General features: G+C 39.2%; 1 long non-coding RNA gene across 1 annotated transcript; it reads left to right on the plus strand.

Annotated features, from left to right (window-relative positions):
- Positions 1–9459: 9459 nt before the first annotated feature.
- LOC129437373 (uncharacterized) lies at positions 9460–12357 on the plus strand. Its single transcript, XR_012368394.1, has 4 exons — positions 9460–9508; positions 9872–9955; positions 11889–11963; positions 12230–12357. It is a non-coding gene; the product is annotated as an uncharacterized lncRNA (long non-coding RNA).
- The last annotated feature ends 7492 nt before the right edge of the window (positions 12358–19849 follow it).

A 19849-nucleotide genomic window follows, 5' to 3' on the forward strand; every position in this document is an offset into this window, starting at 1 on the left:
AAGAAGATGGAACAGCTAGAGCAAGAGATCCTATGCTTTAATACTGAAGGGGATAGTGCGGATATCAATGAGACTCTAGAACGGAATAAATTTCTTTTGTGGAGCCTTCTGGAGGAACGAGTCCAGGCAGCTTTAATTCGTGCTAGATTTTTTAACTGCCAACAACATGGACGCTCCTACATCCTTTTTCTTTAAACTCGAAAAGAAGACTGTGGACAAGAAAATTTTAAGCTGCCTAAAGCTCCCTAAGGGGGGGAAAACTACTGACGGTCAAAGAATACTTTCGCATGCACAATCTTTTTATGAGAATCTTTACACTGCTGATCCCTGTGAGGAGAAAATGGCTGATCTACTCCTCCAAGATCTACCTCAGCTCTCAGGAAGAGAAAAATTAAAGCTTGAGAAACCACTGACTTTGGAAGAACTATCCTCAGCTGTTGAAGATTTGTCTCCTGGTAAAGCTCCCGGCTTGGACGGATTAAATGCAGAATTTTACAAACGATTCTGGTCAGTCATCGGAAATGATTTGCTTCTTGTCTTCAAGGAAAGTATAAAAAATGGCATCTTACCTGTGAGTCTAAGGAGGGCTGTGATCACTTTACTGCCCAAAAAAGGCGACCTAGAGGATATCAAGTGCCGGCGTCCAGTTTCATTACTGGGTACCGACTACAAGATCTTCTCGAAGACTCTAACCAATAGGATTAAACTCTGCATATCATCTGTGATTCATGCGGACCAGTCATATTGTATTCCTGGCCGCACTATTTTTTATAATCTCATGTCTATAGCATGTTAAAAATTAATGGTTCTCTTACAAAGCCTTTTAAAGTGAACAGAGGTGTGGTCTCTCAGGTATTTTATATGCAATTGCCCTTGAACCTCTACTGGTAACATTAAGGAACAGGTTGGGTGGCATAACAACAGTGTGCCCATTCAATGCAGAGCCAGTAACTGTTAGACTCACTGCCTATGCTGACGATGTTACCATTTTTATTAGGTCACTTGAGGATGTTAGAGAACTAGAGAAATCTTTGATGGTATCTTTGATAAAGTGGCTGGACGTTTACACAAATGGGAGTGGATTAGCGCACAATTGTCTTACAGAGGTAGGGTACTAGTGATTAACAATTTGGCAGCCTCAATGATGTGGCATAAGTTAAACGTGCTCGATCCACCTAAAGATCTTTTACTATGCTTAAAAAAGGTATTCATTAATTTCTTCTGGAATTGTTTTTACTGGATGCCCCCTGTAATTCTTTACCTGCCAGTAAATGAAGGAGGTCAAGGCCTGATTGATCTTGCAGCAAAAGTCGAAGCAATGAGACTAAAAGCTGTGCAAAATCTACTCTACCCAGTAGAATTTAGACCTTGACTGTCATTTGGCTTGGCTCTCCTTAGATCTTTTGGTGGGTTTGGGTTGGACAAACATTTGTTTTTAATGTCATGGTAAGGTGTTTTCATCTGATGTCAGATTTTATACCTTGGTTCTGAACTCGTGGTCAGTTTTTGAAACTGCACAGAAACGAAAACCACCATTACGGACTTAATGAACCTCTGTTTTATAACCTTCTTTTGAGTGACTATACTTGCACATCTAACACTGTTGTTAACACCTTTATGGAAAAAGGGTTGTCCAAGGTGTCTGATCTGGTCAACCTTTCCTCCAAAACATGGAGGTCGGCAGAGACAATCTGTAGACAGACAGGCTTTAGATCTGCAAGGATGATAAAGCTGACAACAGATGAACTGAAAGCAGCCCTTCCTGCCACTCTTCTCCTTTTTATAAATGGTGCACTGTCGGGAGCCCCTTTTAAATGTACCTTTCCTAAGCTAACTGTGTCCCCCAAGGTTCCTTCGGGTGATGAAAGAGACAGAAAACTGCTCACGTGTAAGCATTTACATGAAATTGATTTCCAAGAGGCTGGAAAAAAAGAACTTTATCAGACTTGTGTTAAGGTCAAGTATTTTAAGGGGATAATGGACAGAGACGATTCAAAATGGACAAGGTTCCCCTACCCAAGCGATCAGGAGACCTACAGTGGAGGATATTGCATTGTATACTGCCCACCAATACCCATGTGTCTAAATTTAACATGAATGTTTAACCAAATTGCTTTTTCTGTTTGGCACCTGAAACTGTCTTTCATGCATTTTCTGAATGCCCCAGACTGATTCCACTGTTGTCAGCGGTAGGAAAAATGTCTGGTTGGTGGCTATCTGGTTTATGTGACCAGTCACAGAAAGTAGGGACACAAGTCGGATCTGGGGCATTTTGAGTTATTCATAGATTCTGAAAGTGAGAAACAGTTTCTAAGCTTTCCAACGATGTGTAACACATGGAAATAAGATGATAAGATTTGGAGAAGTTGTGGCCATTTGAATGTAACACATTCAAGAAAGAGAATGCTGAGAAATTTGAGAAAGAAAAAAGTTAACACTTTCCCTTTTCCCTGGCTGGAGAGACAATAGGGCTCATTTACATCTCATTCAGCTAAGCCATACCCCCTGTAAAGCCGTTTTGAGGTACAGATGTTCTAGCATCATATGTAGTATTTTATTACAGAAGTCCGAATGACAAAATGCAAAAATAAACAGGACTTTTAACGTTACCTTTGTGGGGATCACAAGTCGAATCCAGTCTGTTTCAGATGTGTGAATCATCCAATGATTTTTGTCCACAAATGCGTATAATCCGTGAAATATAGATATATAGTCTATTTCGCATGAACTTCTGGTAATACAATATAATATACAATCTGAGGACTATTTACATCGTAACATGTAAGGGTATATCAGATTAGACTCCGGTATTTACGTTCCATTAAACACATGAACCCGCCTTCAAAGTTTGTATTTAAAATAATAGATAATCCCAAAACAGCACCGTCGAAATGTGAAGTCCTTAAGAGATGTTACCAATCGCTCGCTCGTTCCTCCATCAGCCAATGACTTCATGGAAAATATTGATAGACAAAACATGTAGCCAATTATATAAAGAATACAACGATCTCTGTGTAACTTCTGTGTGTTTGGACTCATGCTGCGCTGCAAGACGTCAAAGTACCGCGAGAGCGAGTCGAAATTAAACTACTCCGTAAGATTTCTTAAAGAGCTCTCGCGGTACTTTGACGTCAATTGACTGCGGCGCCCCATAAAGTCAGTGACGCGGCTGACGTACGATGTTATTTGTTCCGCCCCAGCATCTTTTATATTTCTTTTGTTTTGTGCGCCCGAGCTTCATTTACAGTCTGGGGAGACGCACACTATAAGTTTGAAAAAAATAAATAAAACTAAGCAAACATGTCTAAGGGACAGAGCAGCCACGTCACCACAGTCACGTGACTTCACGCTCGAGCGGAAGAGAAGACAATGCTGAATAAAGTCGTAATTCTTGCTATTTTTGGATCAAACTGTATTTTCGATGCTTCAACACAATTTTACTGACCCACTGATGTCACATGGACTACTTTGATGATGTTTTTATTACCTTTCCTGGACATGGAAGCCGTACATAGATTTTCAATGGAGGAGACAGAAAGCTCTCGGACTAAATCTAATGTTAAAACATCTTAAACTGTCTTCTGAAGATGAACGGAGGTCTTCCGAGTTTAGAACGACATAAGGGTAAGTCATTAATGACATTATTTTCAATTTGGGCGAACTATCCTTATTCAGTAGTCACGCTGTTCCCTTTGGGGGCGGAGGCGAAAACACAAGCTTATCCAGTATGTAAATATACACACAGACAATGACGCCCCCCGCTGCACGCTAGAATCTACGGAAAAACAAGCCTATTTCAACCGCAAAATGTACGCTTTTAAATATAAATAAACTGCTATCTCAAACATGGAAAGGCTTCTTCGTGATCTCAACTAACAGATTCTGCAATAAAACGCAAATCACAAATTTTGGAAAAAAAAACGTTTCTCATTTTCTCGAAACTTGTGCTGCCGACTTGTGTCCCTGGTTTCCGTGACGGGTCACATATCGGCACAGCCTCCAGAACAAAATTACACTGTAACAAATTTCTGTAGTTTTCACAGCATTATTACTGTAAAATGAGCAAATGCTTACTGTAGAACGTCAGGTTACGACTGTAACCGTGGTTCCCTGAGATAGGGAACGAGACGCTGTGTCATGTAATGACATTATGGGGAACGCTATGCAGCGTGACGCGCGTGAATATTGTGTAAACTAGGTCTATATATAGACGCCGGCGGATGACGTCAAATGTGACGTGGCAACGCGAGGCTATAAATAGGCGGAAATAATATAGGTCAAACAGCTTCTGTTAAAATTGAAGCGAATGCTACAGGCACAAGGAGTTATGGCAAAGGGACACAGCGTCTCGTTCCCTATCTCAGGGAACCACGGTTACAGTCGTAACCTGTCGTTCCCTTTCAAGGGATACTTGACGCTGTGTCATAATTAATTGTGACTGTCTGTAAGTGTGAAGGTGTCTACGCACAACTTAAGACATAAAGACCTGAGATCCAGGTAGAAAAGGGAGGTCTAAAATCATAATACCTCATAAAAATGTGTGGGGGAGATTATCCCGCCACACCACAAAGCATGGAGGTCCCTGACCCAGGGGGGCCAGATAAGACGCCATACTCCTAGTCGAGTGTGCCCTAATTTTCGCAGAGATGAAAGCATGTTGCGCACCTCATACGCTATAAAAATAGCCTCCACAATCAATTATTGATTGATTGTTTGTTTAGAGGAAGGATGTTCTCTCTTGGAGAACCAAACACAGACCAAAGATTGGTCGGATCTTCTAAGGTGGAAGATCTATTAATGTAAACATCTAAAAAAACCCTCAGGGCATAGAAGATGTAGCCTCTGTTGATCCGCCGACTCTTGAGGAGGAGGATGAAAAGCCTGAAAGACCAATGTTTTAGCCACATCGCTAGGAACCTTGGAAACATAACCCGGTCTCGGGTGCAAATAGCCTTAATTTTTCCTGAAACAAACTCCAGGCTGAAGAAGCTGATAAGCTTCAAAGTTGCCCACTCTCCTCGGAGAAGTGATGGCTAATACAAAGGCTAACCTTAGTGACAAGGTTAAAGAGCCCTCTTAGAACTACTGCCAGGTCCCATACTGGAACTCTGATTTGAGCAGGAGGCCTCCTCCTGAATGTACCACGCAGAAAAGCGTGAAAACAGAGATAGCCGCAGCATATACTCTGATAGTAAATGGATATAAACCGGATGATAAACCGGTATTGTAAAAATTCCAGAACTGAAGCCAATGGGCAGTTTGGAAGTAAATGATTGTCACTACACCGAGTAGTGAATAATCTCCATTTAAAAATAGCCTTAATGTCTTCTGGAGCGAACTCCAGGCATGAAGAAGCAGCTGATAAGCTTGTTAGTCACTCACTCTCCTCGGACAAGTGATGGCTAATAAAAAAGGCTAACTACAGTGACAGATACTTATCTGTGCACAAGTTAATGGGTTCGAAAGGTGAATAAGGAGCCCTTTCAAAACTACTACCCACAGAGCTCTCAGGGATAGCCTCAGCATATACTCTGGGTATAAACCGGATAAAAAACCGGTATTGTAAAAATTCCAGAACTGAAGCCACTGGGCAGTTTGGAACTAAATATTTGTCACTACACCAAGTAGTTAAAATAGCCTTAATTCGTCTGAAGCGAACTCCAGGCATGAATAAGAAGTCACTCACTCTCCTCAGAGAAGTGATGGCTAATAAAAAGGCTAACTTCAGTGACAGAAATTTATCTGTACATGAGTCAATGTGTTCGAAAGAAGCCATGAGAAGGGCTTTCGAAACAATTACAGATAGAGCCCTTAGTAATAAGAGGATAAAAACAGAGATAGCCGCAGCCTATACTCTGGTAGTAAATGGATATAAACCGGATGAAAAAACGGTATTGTAAAAATTCCAGAACTGAAGCCAATGGGCAGTTTGGAAGTAAATGTTTGTCACTACCCCAAGTAGTGAATAGTCTCCATTTAAAATAGTCTTAATTTCATCTGGAGTTCATTTGTGTTTTCTGTATAAACATTAATTACATCTAGATCCTCAGAACTAGAGTAATTCACAGCCCTCACGGTTAAAACGGGTGAAGCCGACTCGCGGGCACCCGTTGAACCATGATGCCTAATAAAAAAGGCTAACTTCAGTGACAGAAATGTATCTGTACATGAGTCAAATGTGTTCGAAAGAGGCCATGAGAAGGGCTTTCGAAGCACTACAGATAGAGCCCTTAGTAATAGGAGCATAAACACAGAGATAGCCGCAGCCTATACTCTGGTAGTAAATGGATATAAACCGGATGAAAACCGATTTTGTAAAAATTCCAGAACTGAAGCCACTGGGCAGTTTGGAAATAAATGTTTGTCACTAAACCGAGTAGTGAATAGTCTCCATTTAAAATAGTCTTAATTTCGTGTGGAGCTCATTTGTGTTTTATGTATAAACATTAATTACATCTAGATCCTCAGAACTAGAGTAATTCACAGCCCTCACGGTTAAAACGGGTGAAGCCGACTCGCGGGCACCTGTTGAACTATGATGGCTAATAAAAAGGCTAACTTCAGTGACAGAAATGTATCTGCACATGAGTCAAATGTGTTTGAAAGAGGCCATGAGAAGGGCTTTCGAAACACTACAGATAGAGCCCTTAGTAATAGGAGCATAAACACAGAGATAGCCGCAGCATAAACTCTGGTAGTAAATGGATATAAACCGGATAAAAACCGATTTTGTAAAAATTCCAGAACTGAAGCCACTGGGCAGTTTGGATCCTAAATCTGGAGTAATCTCCATATTAAACCATAATCTTTCGAATAGTATGGGCTCTACAACCTCAGCCCCTGCCTCGACAGGGTGTCTGCTCTCACATTCTGGACTCTGGGGATGTCTGAATGACAAAAAATGTCCCGTGAGACCAAAGGAGAACCTGATGCCCCAGTCTGTATAGAGGGCGCGACCTCAGGCCTCCCTAATACTGGATGCTGCCGCCAACTGACCTAACACTCTAGAAAGTGCTTTACGGTGTAAAGTTGGCCTTATCTGATCCTAGACACTGATGCCAGGATCGACTCTGTGTGTGTAAGGGACATACGTGCCTACATCCTCACTGAGTCCTAAGTTACCCAAAGAAATTATATATTCTGCTTGGGGGTTAAAATGCCCTTTTTTGGCGTTGTTCCGTAGCCCTAGGCGCTTCATATGGGCAAGGACGACATCTCGATGCCGAACTGCCATGTCTCGAGACTGGACTAACACAAGCCAGTAGTCTATGTAATTAAGTATTTGGATCCCTTGAAGTCTCAGAGGACCAAGGGTTAAATCCATGCATTATGCGCTGTGAAAGGACTACTCTGAACGGCAGAACCCGATATTGGTATGGTTTGCCCCCGAAAGCAAACCTGGGAAATTCCCGATGCTGCAGGAGGATAGATATATGGACATAGGGGTCCTTTTAAATGTATCATGACAAACCAGTCCTCAGACCTGATTAACGCCACAATAAAAGGAATTGTCAGTTTTAGAATTTTTATCTCCTCAGAGATCAAATCTAAATAGGCCTCAGCCCTCCATCCTTCTTTGGTACAATAAAATAATGGCTATAAAGCAATGACCTATTCCTTTAATAAGGTGGTCTTTTTCCGTGGCCCAACTCGGTGGATAAAACCCCTCCGAACCTGGGAGGATGGGAAACAAACAGAATTATGTAGCCTCTCTCTATAACCTCTAGCAGACATTTTGTGACATCTTTTAATTTTCTCCACTCATGGAAAAAATGCACTAAAAAGGAGATTGACTCCAGAATGCTCACTGCCCTGAAGCGGAGGACCGGCAGGGCACAGCTGAGCTACTAAAAATGCCCTATTGTTCTGTTTTATATGTTTTTTAATGGAGACAAAAATTAGGTCTATTTTAATGAAGATGGAACATAAGGGGTTAACAAACTATTTTGTATGTGAGGGCACATTGGGCACAGGTTTTATCTGTGCTCTATGAGAAGTGCCTTAAGAGGCCACTTGTGAACGACAGGTCCCCTTTAACGCAGCCTTATGATTTGAGACAATGACTGCTCTCAGATCAGCCTTATATGCCTCTCTGGTTGCTGGTTGTTGTTTCGTTCCCCAAGCTCTCTGAGGGAGAGGGGGGGCACGAGAGACAACACTCTGTTTTTGTTATCTGCATGTTGTGTTAATACTGTTTAGATGCAGATTCTCGGGGGAAACTGCGACGAGGAAAAACCTGTTTCTTTAGTAGCACGGAGAGAAAGCTCTGCCGCTCTCCTGAGCTCATCTAATATTACAGGATTCAGGTTCACCCTTAATTCCATACAATAAATCTGCTTGATATGCGTGAAGAATGCCAACATTGCGAAGGCAATCTCCACCGCGACCATATAAACTTGTTTATCCATTTATATTGTTGCTGTCTCTCGCAACAAATAAACCGCGAGATACTTTCAATACGGACATTTGCCGTATCTGTATTATTTAAAAAAACCCAAAAAGGTTTAGAAGCTCACTGATGTGTTTAACAATAAATGAGAGGAGTCTGCGTGGTCTTCCGTTTAATAACTTATCAGTGTAAATCAGGGAAGAAAGTTAAACCTCTTTTGTCAAGTTCACTGGCAGCCCTCACTTTAATTTCTGGCCAGTCAAGTCAATATTAGATTGTTACAACCGATCGGGTCACAACATAGTTTTTCGTAACATGGAGAAAGGGTATAAATCAGTAAGCTCATTTGTGTTTTCTGTATAAACATTAATTACATCTAGATCCTCAGACTAGAGTAGTTAGCAACACTCGCTGTTAAAACGGGTAAAGCCGACTACCGGGTACCCGTTGAACCACGAGGCTTGCGGGGTTTGTTTGATCAAACAAAACCATCGAGAGCGGAGCATTTGAATGGTATTTTCTCACAATGCCCGCACGCCTCCCCCTCGGGGAAAGCGTGCGTGTAGTCCGCACCAAACACACACATACACAAAGCTCGTGCTATCCCCGTCAATAATAATCTAGGACAGGGGGTAACACACTTCTAAATCCCTTTCTCTTATCCATGTTTCCCTAGTTTTTTAAACTAATCTAATCTAATCTCACTAGATATAGATTTAGACACATTCACACAAGCGTTCGCTGAAATAGCAGAAGCTGTTTGACCTATATTATTTCCGCCTATTTATAGCCTCGCGTTGCCACGTCACACTTGACGTCATCCGCCGGCGTCTATATATAGACCTAGTTGACACAATATTCACGCGCGTCACGCTGCATAGCGTTCCCCATAATGTCATTACATGACACAGCGTCAAGTATCCCTTGAAAGAGAACTTGTATACAGCATGTTGCTGTAGATCTGCAAAGCATCATGGTCTTTTTTCAACGGCGGGTAAATTCTACAGTAAAAATATTTTTCCTGTGGATCACAATACAGCAATTTCTAACGGATTTTTTTCTTCAGCCAAGGAAAGCTACAAGATTCCACACTTTCATCTGAATTTTTACTTCAGAAAGGTAAATTTGCTAATTTAATTCCAAAGTTTACTCTTGTAAAGTCTGTTTGTTCAACTTTAAGAGTGCACTGAGAGAGAATGAGCAGCACACTTCACCGACACTTGTGTGTGCATTTTGTAATTTTATTACCACAAATATATATTTCTGCATGGTTTCGATATATTTTCTAGTTTGGCAACATTTTATAACGTCATTAGTTTAGAGAAGGATAATAATTTAATAATAATAGTAATTGGCCGTGTCTCAATGCTTGTTTCAGAATATTAACAATTATAAAGTTGACTGTTATTCTTAGTTAATAGTAAATTGTTTAATATGCTTATGACTTGCGAATCTAATGGTCAGTTAACTTAAATTAACCAGGGTTGATGACGTATGCGAGTGCGACCTCCGCAGGCTGAAACCAGTCTCTCGAGCTGAAAGAAAACGCAGCTGAGGAGATATGAGGTAAGACTTATCCAGTCTTTAATTTAATTATAGCGTTAGCATTGTGAACCAAAATTAATTTAAACGTGTGTATTTTTGTATTTATTGGCGCGATATTCGTTTAAATCTCAAGTTTTTTCTCTTGCTCGCTTACGTTGCTGCCTGAGGAAACGGAGCGGGCCGATTCGAAAGAAAGCATAACACACATTTTTCATAATTTCACGATTTTTTTACCGTTTCTTGGTCACAAAGTGTAGTTTTAAGATTAGTTCAGTCGAGAATGTATATGTATTATATTTAAATCTGCAGTCGATTAGTAAAGATAGCGCCTGTTTGAACGTTTGCTTAGTGAGATTCGGTAGGTATGAGAACCAAAGCATGAGCGGACGTCAGTGTTCACTCGCCCCGCTGACCACCGCCCTCTCTGGGCTACATCTCTGACAGAGATTCCCTGGCTCTCATGTTGGCCTTGTTTGTTTTTGATGGTCAAAATGAGATCAAATCAGCAGTATTTGGTGTCATGATGAAACTATTAATCGTTTTCTTATTCATATTTAGTGTCTTTTGTGTTTGTTATTGTTTTGGCGCGAGGTGAAAGTTAATAAAACTATAATTTTATAATGTTACTATGCTTTCCCATTTATTCTTAACGCGATACGAGCACTCGATTATTATTACACTTTGTTCTTGTCAGTACTATATAAAACGGTTATTTATCAGTGTCAGAGAGATGTTTTTGCATGCTGCTTTTAAGTATATCAGTGGCGATATCTCATAACATGTTTTAATAGTCACGTCACGATAAAATAAATGATCAATGTCCACATTTAAAAGCTGCGGTGCTTACCTGCAGTTCCACGGTGTTTTCGCGTTCTGATAAGAGATATTGCTTCAGAAAAAAATAGTTTACATTCCTCTTTCCAAGTGTTAATCGTCCACACGATGTGACAAGACATAACTCCCATTAAAGGTGCAGTGTGTAATTTTTAGAAGGATCTCTTGACAGAAATTCAAAATAATATACAAAACTATATGATCAGGGGTGTATAAAGACCTTTCATAATGAACCGTTATGTGTTTATTAACTTAGAACGAGACCTTTTTATCTACATACACTGAGGGTCCCGTTACATGGAAGTCGCTGATCTTTGACGGAATAGTCGCTTCCGATTGGGATTCACAGACTGATTTACGAGCTATAGGCTTGTCGCGATAGTCTGTGAAACGGTGATTACTGGTGCTTCAGCCTCTCACCGTTTAGATCACTTGCCCACCGCGACACCGTCTTTCACCAACGTTTTGATATTTTTCTTGTAATTAAATCATTTAGTTTCGTTAGAGAGAGCAAACACTTACAACTGAATGGTCTTACTTGTTTTTGTTATAATATTTATTGGGCTGGGCGTATGCAAGTGCTGCATTTAAACAGTTGCGTGATTCAAAAGTGAAAGTAAAATGCGCACGTCTGCATGAGCATTTATAAGCCCCTCCCACACTGTGATATCGGTATCATCGGATTTGTCACGTGCTAATTAACCGGTGGGAAAATTCTGTCACCGCAGCAACCCTAACGAGCTAGTGAACTAATAAGACATCGCGTCTGTGTTTGTCCGTGTTTGCGTGCAGTTTTTCCATTCAGAGATGAGCCTGTTTAAAGGACCTCCATTCACTAGGTGGCGGAATGATACGAAAGGTGAAGCGGTTACTGTGCCGTTATCAGTAGAATATCACATAGCTCTTAGCCAATCAGATTCGAGAACCAGAAAGAACTGTTGTATAAATTAATATATCAAACATGTTAAAGTGCACAGAAACCATGCAACAGGAAGAAGCTGTTTTTCTCTTGGTTGATGCAAGTTATTTTTGTACAGTATTGACACACTTTTACTCTTATGAATATTGTACTTGTGATTTCTAAAAGTTATTTTTTTTGTTTGTTTATTTTGTGTTACAGGAAACTTCCACCTACAGTAAGCAGATGCTGAGGCCCAGATTTCCATGCTAAGCACTCCAAGGCTCATCATGCTCGGTATGATCCCAGCACTCAACATAATAGATGCCAATTTTAGGGGTTACTTCATCTATAAAGCGTATTTGTATCAAGTCACTGTGTGAACAAAGTTTTATGTCATCTTGCACGTATATTCCAAAATTCTCTAGTGGTTATTGATCTAATAGGAAAGAAAGAGGTAGTTATGTAGGGCTAGTGTTTTCAATTAATTTTGCTTATGTAAAATAGTAAACCATATCAGATTGAATACTGTGCAATGTCAACTTTTATTTAATATTTTTTAGGAGAGTCCAATCTGAGGGCAAAAAATGGATGCTTTCCATGGAGTGCAGAGTTCTCCTCCAATTGAGTGACCGTTGTGATTTCACTTCTGCTTTAGCCTTTTTGCGTCATACTATGTATGATTCAGCCACTACATTGGGATTTATCCAGAGGTAAGCACATATTTTTTTTATATAGTTTTGACTAAGAATGGGAACAAATATTTGAGTACTCATTCTTTAACCAACTACCCGATTAGTAAAATACTTCTTAAAGTGTTTTTTTTTTTTAAATGAACTGTTGTGCTATTGTTAAATATCAAACGTTTAACTCACCATGCAAAAGGTAGAAAAGCAGCACAGCTAGTCTAATACAGTGGCAGCCGGTGACTTCTTTTTTCGAGGGCGTTTGTCACAACATGTATGTAGCCCATCATGTGTGTGGTTCGTCATTTCAAAATATGTGTTTGGCGCGTCGAGTGAAACAATACTTTTCCATTCACAAATTAACAAATATTTACCATAAATTTCACTGTTGTATCACTAACTGTAAACATGGTATTGTGGCAGAAATTTGGGATATTCATGTATAATTTTATAATAGTATTAATGTAGACAGTTATTAAATATTAAATATTAGATTTTACTCCACAAACCACCAACAGAGCATATAAAAAAATTAAAATTGTTTATTTAAAAGTAAAACACTGCGAAGTAAACTTTTATGTATATGTCATCAACCCATCTTTCTTGCTTTTACATTAATAGTCAATTTCTTTCATTACAGGGTAGAGTCCAGCCCAGGAAGTCAACTGTCCATGTCCAGATTTAAAATAATAATATTTCCGGAAAAAAGGTCTTGGAGAAAAACAATATTCAGGTTTGAAATCCTGCTGTAAATGTAAATCATTTAACTTTTATGCATTTGTAATTTACCAGAAACTTTTTAATAAATATTGATTTTTTGTGTGTTCAGAAAAAAAGTGTTTTTGTATGTTCAGAAAAGTGTTGAAATTAAATGAAACATTCACAGAAAAATGGTAACATATTTAAAAAAAATGTATATGTTCAGAAAAGTTTTGAGATGTTCACAGAAAAAATGTAACACAAAAAATTGTATGCTATGCTATTTTTAATTTATGAATTTTTGTAATTTAAAGTGATAAAATAAATGGCATTTTTGTTACAAACAGTGTCTTCATTTTACAGTACACAAAATAAATGCAGTAATCTTTAAAAGAGTTTACAGTAATTTTAATTTTACTGCAATTACATTTACAGTAAGAATACTGTGAAATGAAATTCAGCAACTTACTAGCTAATTGCTGCCAGCAAGTTACTGTATTTTTCACAGGATTCTTTTTACAGTGTAAAACTGCAACATGAGTCATCTGACCAATGTATAGACACAAAATCTGATAAAAACAGAGTTGCATCAATCTGCCTTTATGGGTTTATTACATACAGATGAGCACTCAGTTAATGCGGGTTAGGAGGTAGCTTTCAGATACAGTATAGTGTCAAACAGAAAGTAATTTGAGTTAAACCCAATTCAATTTTTACATTTTTGTTCAAATTTTAATTGCAGTTGTATTTTGTCATTTGTTTTCTTCATATTTGCCAGGTCATCTGTTCAAAATTACTGATAATAATGGATGATTACAGAATTTTAACAACCCTGCCTGCCAAAATGATGGACAATGAAAAAGTCTTACACAATCTCTGGTGGCGGACTACTGCTTTAAAGCTGAATGCCCCTTTAAAGCTGAATGCCGCATTAACATACTCAAGTTTAATACTTTAGAAACCTAAAAAATTTGGGGCTTTAGAAAAGATCATTGTGGCTGTAGCCCCAGAAGCTAGACAAGCACTCAACTTTTGTTACACACACAGTACTGTTACTGACAAACAGATGCAATGGGCCATGTGCACATTCTCTCCCGCATTCAAAGTCAGCCAGCTTTGTCACATCCGGCACGCATCCATAGCAAGTCCTATGTTTTTCACTCGGCCGCTTCAAGATAGATTTCCAGTCAAGAACATCAGTGGAATTATCTAAATTATGTGCCACATCGAAAACCAAGAAGAAGGGCTTCAAGCTATATGTTTCAAGCAACTTTCACAATTATGAAGGTAAGATTGCTACCACTATCGCAGCAGTGTAACATTAGTATAGTCTTGGTCTTCCACCTGATGAACGATAAACCATTTACAACCAATAAAATCTATTTGAACTTCAAGTGCATGCGCATTACTGAGGTCTACATCGTAAAATGACCTCAGGTGTCCTTGATGTAATGCTTTTTTCCTACCACACTGGCTACACCAAAAGGTAAGATATTAGATTACACAAACTACTACTGTTTAGAGTTACGCAAAACACAGCCTGCTGGTTACCCGCTTTGTAAATGCAACAAGAACAGCACATTTACATATTCAGTAAAATGTAAACAATTGCAAAAGTTTTTATTACAAGAAATATCCAATATTAGTTCATTGCATTAAAAGCAAGAGCTTTGCGTTAGTGCCACGCGTGTGAGTGAATTAGCATAAAGTTATCATTATGATATGGATGCTAATATAGTTATCGTTATAGTTAACGTTATAGTTATCATTATAATTTGAACGCCCCTTAAAGGGGACATTCCAGAAGACGTTTTTAAGATATTAAATAAATCTTTGATGTCCCCAGAGTACATATGTGAAGTTTAAGCTCAAAATACCCTATAGGTAATTTATTGTGGCATGTTAAAATAGGCACTTTATGGGGCTGAGCAAAAATGCACAGTTTTTGTGTGTATCCCTTTAAATCCAAACGAGCTGCTCAGGTGGGCGGAGTCTCAAGCGCTAGCGCTGTAGAGAAGACAGAGCATGGAGGAAGATTCTCTCACGAAAGAAGTTAGTGAGCGATGTTAAGCATTATATATTTGAACAAGTTTAAAAAGTCAATCGTCTGTTTTATGCATACTAAATACATGTTTATCAGCAGATGGGGAACATTCCCACTAAACACAGGACGTCGAATAGACGTGCAGATCGTGTCTATATTGGGTCCGTCGGTCCATGACCAATTCTGGACATCTATTCGACGTCCAAACTAGGTCCACTATTTGGACGTCCAACCATGACCCTACTTGGACGTCATATTTACGGGCAACATTTGACGTTTAAACTGGGTAATTTTTTGGACGTCATTTGGACGTCATATTTACGGGCAACATTTGACGTTTAAACTGGGTAATTTTTTGGACGTCATTTGGACGTCATATTTACGGGCAACATTTGACGTTTGAACTGGGTAATTCTTTGGAGGTCATTTGGACGTCTATGACAGGCCTATGTCTGTATTACATGATTAGGCCTATAAAAAATTTTTTATTTACAAATATCAGCATTATTGTACCAACATGATTAATACTTACGAATAGTCTATATTATTTTATACAGTACTGTGTTTTCTGCTTTCTTTATTTATATACAAATTCATCTAAATGTACAATTAAAAATCTGTAATTAAATGCGTAGTTCGTTATATTACAATATATGATCATACTAACAATTTAACATGAAAATATTCTCACCTGTTCTCATAATGTTGCGTTCGTGTTATGAATGCAATAAGTGTGCCTTATATACAAAATTAACATATGGCCTTGTGGCTGAGTGGTTAGCGAGATTGGCTTGTAATCCAGAGATTGGTGGTTCGAAACCCGTGGCCGGCAGGAAATGACTGAAGCGTTCGGTGTTACAATGGATGGGTGAAGTGCAGAGACAATCATTTTTTTTTTCGCTTTTTTCATGTCTTTTTTCATGTCTTTTTTCCTTACACGGAGGTCCTACGGATGTAAACATTTAGACGTGCAGAAGACGTCGCAAAAAAGATGCCGCCTGGCGTTACAAAACAACCCCTTTTATGTACCGAATTCGGACGTCCAAAAATTCCATGAAAAAGACGTCATTCTGACCTCACTTTGCGCAGTGGGTTGTGGAATAAAAATAAAGACTTTAAGGTCTCATAGTGTTTTAAAGGGGCACAATGATTTTCAGCATGTTACAATAAATTACACTTCACAAACCCTCAGAAGTTTACTTTTTGACCAAACCACACGAGCACATTTAAATGATCTGTAATAAAACAACACGTTTAATGCTTAAACTTTAGAGAAACAAATCAAATGACATGTTTAAGTTTATTGTGATTGAACACATTCGCGTTTCTGTCAGTCTCTCACTCTCTATCTTGTAACTTAACTCCTCGTATTCATTTGAAACTTGAGAGAAACATTAAACAACATATTTATGATATGATAGTGAATACACGTTGTTCTCTTACTCTGTCTCGTGCAGACCCGGCGCCAGACACAAATTCACGGACGGGCATTTCATTTTTTAGGGGGGGCACAAATGAGAGCAACGTCACTGCAATGCATCTTTCTAGTTATGCATTAAGTGGACAAAAAAGCGAGGAAGAACTAACATACCTCTCCATTAACGCAATACGGAGAAGTCGTAAAGATTGGACCTAGCTTACTGAAGCAATCTAAACGCAAATAAAACACCTCGCAGGGCTCGACATCAACGCTTGTCCGGTTAATATCAGACAAGTGGATTTTTTAAAAGGCCAAGTGAAAGAGAATTTTACTTGCTAGACCGAACAAGCTGCCTAGTCTGATTTAAAAAAACGCCAATAACAATCACCAAAACAGGATGATGATTCTGCATCCTTTAATCAATGGCCACCGAAAGTGCATAATGTAAAAACGCAAAGTTAAACAAATAAGCACAGCAAACACAAAGTGTGTTAACAAAGTGGGTTAAACATACTGCGGTAAAAATGTGGATTTTTTAATAACATGATACACGGTCAGCATCACATCACGGTTGAAAATGTGACAGATTTAACAGTTCACTACAAGTAATTAATATTAAGCCACTTACATTTTAGACGCAATGTTGACTGTTTTTGTTGTTTCAGCAGCGAAAATAGTGAAAGATAACAGCAGAACCATAACGTGTCAGTCTCACTGCAGGCAGCACTCAATCGTGTCTTAACATTAAGCGGTGGCGCTTAGCAAACAACCAAACATTTCCGCGCTCACTACTGACAAACCAATCAAATTCGTTTAAAATATATATATTTTTTAAATCAGACCAAACACATTTTTATTTTTATTCATGTATGTACAAAACAATAACTTTTAATTAATAACAGTGGCCTATTGATAAAAACATGGAGCTGGTGAACAGGTGAAGGGAGACCGCAGGTTCGTCCAGGGCGGGCACTAGTGACTCACAGGGCGGGCCCGGCCCCCTAAAGCCCGCATATGGCGCCGGGACTGGTCTCGTGCAGTGCATTAATCCTCGTGTTCATTCAGAAAAACTTAAGAGAAACATATCAAAAAACATACTTGAAGGCGAACCGTCGCGTTGCTCTCTCTCTCTGTTCGTTCGCACACTCTCTCTCTCTCTCTCACTCACTCTTTCTCTCTCTCTCTCTCTCTCTCTCTCTCTCTCTCTCTCTCTGTTGCACTAAGGTAAGTTAATCATTTAGAACGTTAATTCAACGTAGAAAGATTATTAAAACTACAAGTTATAAGATTGTAGGCTCCTGTTTGTGTTTGATGGAATACAAACGCGTCATGCTGTCAGTCACTTTCTCTCGGTTGCTCGCACTCAAGGTAGCGTCATGGTTGGATAGCGCAGTTGAAGGGGCAGTATCATTATAATAAGATCCCTTAGCTACGTCATGCGGGGAGCGAAATCCGCATGACCTATTTTTTCACATGCTTGAAGAGAGAGCCTTACCAAAACAAAGTTACAGGGTTGCTATTTTTCATGTTTCTGGGTTGGTACCCACTGCGCAAAGTGAGGTCAGAATGACGTCTTTTTTATGGAATTTTTGGAAGTCCGAATTCGGTACATAAAAGGGGTTGTTTTGTAACGCCAGGCGACGTCTTTTTTGCGACGTCTTCTGCACGTCTAAATGTTTACATCCGTAGGACCTCCGTGTAAGGAAAAAAGACATGAAAAAAGCGAAAAGAAATGATTATCTCTGCACTTCACCCATCCATTGCAACACCGAACACTTCAGTCATCTCCTGCCGGCCACGGGTTTCGAACCACCTATCTCTGGATTACAAGCCAATAATATAACGAACGTAATATAACGAACTACGCATTTAATTACAGATTTTTAATTGTACATTTAGATGAATTTGTATATAAATAAAGAAAGCAGAAAACACAGTACTGTATAAAATAATATAGACTATTCGTAAGTGTTAATCATGTTGGTACAATAATGCTGCTATTTGTAAATAAAAAATTTTTTATAGGCCTAATCATGTAATACAGACATAGGCCTGTCATAGACGTCCAAATGACCTCCAAAGAATTACCCAGTTCAAACGTCAAATGTTGCCCGTAAATATGACGTCCAAATGACGTCCAAAAAATTACCCAGTTTAAACGTCAAATGTTGCCCGTAAATATGACGTCCAAATGACGTCCAAAAAATTACCCAGTTTAAACGTCAAATGTTGCCCGTAAATATGACGTCCAAATGACGTCCAAAAAATTACCCAGTTTAAACGTCAAATGTTGCCCGTAAATATGACGTCCAAGTAGGGTCATGGTTGGACGTCCAAATAGTGGACCTAGTTTGGACGTCGAATAGATGTCCAGAATTGGTCATGGATCGACGGACCCAATATAGACACGATCTGCACGTCTATTAGACGTCCTGTGTTTAGTGGGTAGAAGCACTGGGGACCCGATTATAGCACTTAAACATGGAAAAAGTCTGATTTTCATGGAATGTCCCCTTTAAGGGTGTGTCTATTATATGTCAGTCACACACAATTTTCGCCATCGTCAATCTCAGTTTCAAACAACGATTTAAGCAAAGGAGAGGTAACAATTAGGGCTGAGTGCCCATGAAAGAGAGTGAAATAAGATAAAACTTGTTTTGTTGTGTCTTGCATCAAAGATGTTTGCAGCACTCCCACACTATTTTGTGAATACCGTAAGGGAAAATTCTGTTTTGTCACTTTTTTACACACGTTCTGTGTCCCTGAACGTGAGAGAGACGCAAGAGAGAGACGCAAGAGAGAGACGCAAGAGTGGCAACACTGCTATCGGAGCTCCGCCGAGTTCATCATCTAAATCTTACTTTCTTACTATCTTGTTCCTATCTATATAATATAACTTACTAGTTCATCTTAGGAATACCTTACCGTGACGATTATTCAACAGTTTCAATAAGTGAAACGATTTAAACACCCAGTATTAGCATATAGCCCGGTAGCATTAGCAAACGAGGAAACGCTGCTCCGTGCATTGGAGCTCCGTCGAGTTCATAATCTAAATCCTATTTTCTTACTATCTCGTTCCTATCTATATAATATAACGTACTAGTTTATCTTAGGAATACTTTACCGTGACGATTTTTGAACAGTATTAATAAGTAAAACGATCTATCACTAGTAAACACCTAGTGCTAGCATATAGCCCACTAGCATAAACAAACGTGCCGGTTGAAGTTAGCACTTGCTCACTGTCTGTTTACTGTAAATCTGCCTTTTTCGATCTAATGGCGGACTCATCCGATGTATGTTTTTCAGACCTTTCCTCACCAGAGCGGGA

The sequence above is a fragment of the Misgurnus anguillicaudatus genome, unplaced genomic scaffold (assembly GCF_027580225.2).
Source record: "Misgurnus anguillicaudatus unplaced genomic scaffold, ASM2758022v2 HiC_scaffold_29, whole genome shotgun sequence".
Classification (NCBI taxonomy): domain Eukaryota; kingdom Metazoa; phylum Chordata; class Actinopteri; order Cypriniformes; family Cobitidae; genus Misgurnus; species Misgurnus anguillicaudatus.